The following is a 2665-nucleotide window of genomic DNA, read 5'->3' as shown; positions in this document are numbered from 1 at the left end:
AAACTGTCTCCAAAGTGGCTGCACATTTTGCATTCCTCCAGCAATGGGTGAGAGTTCCTGTTACTCCACAGCCTCTCCAGGATTTGGCGGCGTCAGTGCTTCCAGATTTGGGCCATTCTCCTAGGTATGCAGTGGTATCTCATTGTTTCACTCTGCATTTCCCCGATGACATATGATGTGGAGCATCTTTTCATATGCTTATTTGCCATCCGCATATCTTCTCCCCCATATACAGACAGACACAATGACAGAGTCATCCTGGGCCATCGCCGGGATTGGAGTATTGGCTATGTTCTCAAGTTCTCTGGCCCTGAAATTAGAACGAGAGCTTCCTGAAGGCAGAGATTGTATCTCCGGTCTGCTCCACCCAACGCCTAGATAGCTGCTTGCACCCGAATATTCTGAGCCCCGCAGGATAAAAGCCAAGTCTCTCTCTGATCACAGAGAGACTGCTTCACCAACCTGAGCCTCCAGCTCTTCATGTGGGAAATGGGAGAATAATAGGACCTCCTTTAGAGAGCTTCCAGTGGCAAATGTGCTAATTGATACAATGTAGCTCCGAGCCTGGCCCAGGGCAACACTCAGAAAAGGTGAGCTAATGGCAACAATGATTATTTGCTTTTTGGAAGAACAACTGAATTCCATTGGTTCAAAGAAGAGCTGAGCCGGGACAGGGCAGCTGATATAATTCTGTGATACCAAGAAACGTGAGGCCAGCAAGCAGGGTGATTTCTTGCATTGTTTTCTTACAAATATTTTTTTCTAAAATTAGGAGCTTTGGGGTCATGGGTGGGTAGAAAAGGTTAAAACAAAGTAACCATGCCACAGTGGCAGCCCTAAGAATTAAAGTTAGAGGGACACCTGGGTGGCTGAGTCAGTTAAGCGTCTGCCTTCGGCTTAGGTCATGATCCCAGGGTCCTGGGATTGAGCCCCGCATCAGGCTCCCTGCTCAGCGGGGAGCCTCCTTCTCCCTCTGCCTCTCCCTCTGCCTCTTCCTCCCCCTGCTCGTGCTCTCTCTCTTTCTCTGAAAAATAAGTAAATAAAATCTTTGAAAAAAAGAATTAAGTTTAGAGATTCAGAGAAATTAGCCAATTTTGGGACTTCACCCCAGGAGTCAAGCTCAAATGTCGGCAAAGGGGTCAGCTGGTTAATGGAAGCCTGGCTCCCATGTCACTCACTCACTTTCTCGACTCTGCTCAAGGCCAGTCCCAGCCTGGCCTCCTTCCTCACACCATTAACACGACAATTAATGCAGTGCTGGAACAGACCCAGACGAAACACTTCCTCTCCACTTCACCAGCACAAACATCTATTCTGGGTTTGGGCTATTTTCCAAGTTGGGTTACATGATGATAAACAAGTTGTGTTTTGTTTTGTTTTGCTTTGTGGGTTTTTTGTTTTGTTTTTTGGTTGGTGAAATTTTAACTGGGTACTTCACAAAACACAATTAAAAAGTTATTTGAGGAAACCATTGAGCGGAAAAGTCAGAGACGTAAAGAATTGCAAGTGGTTATAAAAATGTTTTCCACTAAGCTCTGTTTATTCCTTGGCCTTTGAAAAGACCTGCTTGGACACATTTCTGACCAGCAATATGCATTTCCCACAGATGTAGGGGCTTTCTTATATAGACCATCAATAATTATCTATCTTCTTTTAAGGATAAAAATGGAAAGTGAAAAGTTCAAGAAATCAATTAGCTTGCTTGAATCTGCTGAGAAATTCAGAACAACGTTCATGGCTGAAATTTACAAAGTAAATCAACATAATATGAAGAAGTAAATTAACCTGGAATGACAAATTGAAAGGAAAGTTCCCATGTAACCTCATAAATTTCCTGCTTGATGGATTTCAAGTCTCTGATTCCTAATAAAATTCTCATGAGAACATAGTATTGCTCCATAAAAACTCCTGAACTCTCCCCATGAGAAATGGCTAGTTTATAAGGGCACATGGGTTCATGGCTGTGGTTTATTTATTAAAAATTTCTCAGTAAATATATCATGGTCCAGCGCATAGCACCCCACGATTATGGGGAGGCTGTGTATCATTCCTGCTGTCCCTAAGTATGAAGAAAAGAAGAAGTACGTCAGGAACTCTCTAAACCAGAACAAACAAACAAACAAACAAACCTGTAACCTTTTTTTCTTTCCAGGAGAAAGTTCTATGAGAGCTGATCCTTGCCTTTACCTTGGGACCAAAAAGACCCCATAGGATTTTCACATTGGTCTTAGGAAAGTCTGAACATGGCTGCCAGATGGTTGACACTGAGTCCTGCAAGACAGAGTGAAGGCTTGGTGTCATCTCTGTCCCTAGCGTGGGACATGACCTCCCAGGGAGGACAGGGCAGACAAAAGCTGCCACGTGGGTATTGCAAGTTTTGAGGGACTTCAAACATCTCAGAGGAAAGTTGTATAATTACATGTAGTCACAAAGATAGTGAGTTCGTGGCTTACCTCTCTTCACAGGCCTGTCACCTGGGAAAATAATCTTCACTAAACGTTATGTTTTTAATCTGTGCCAAACACTTGACTAAAAGCATTTTGGGTCTTACCCTACTTGGCTCGACACACAATCCTAATATGCAGGCTGTTACTCTCACCCTTGCCTTAGAGAGAGGGACACTTTAGGCAGAGTCCCTCTGACCTCACAAGGTGGGGAGCAGGGA

Source organism: Mirounga leonina, unplaced genomic scaffold (assembly GCF_011800145.1).
Source record: "Mirounga leonina isolate KUSES-001 unplaced genomic scaffold, KU_Mleo_1.0 Mir_128, whole genome shotgun sequence".
Taxonomy (NCBI): Eukaryota; Metazoa; Chordata; class Mammalia; order Carnivora; family Phocidae; genus Mirounga; species Mirounga leonina.
Note: the sequence above shows the minus strand (reverse complement) of the source record.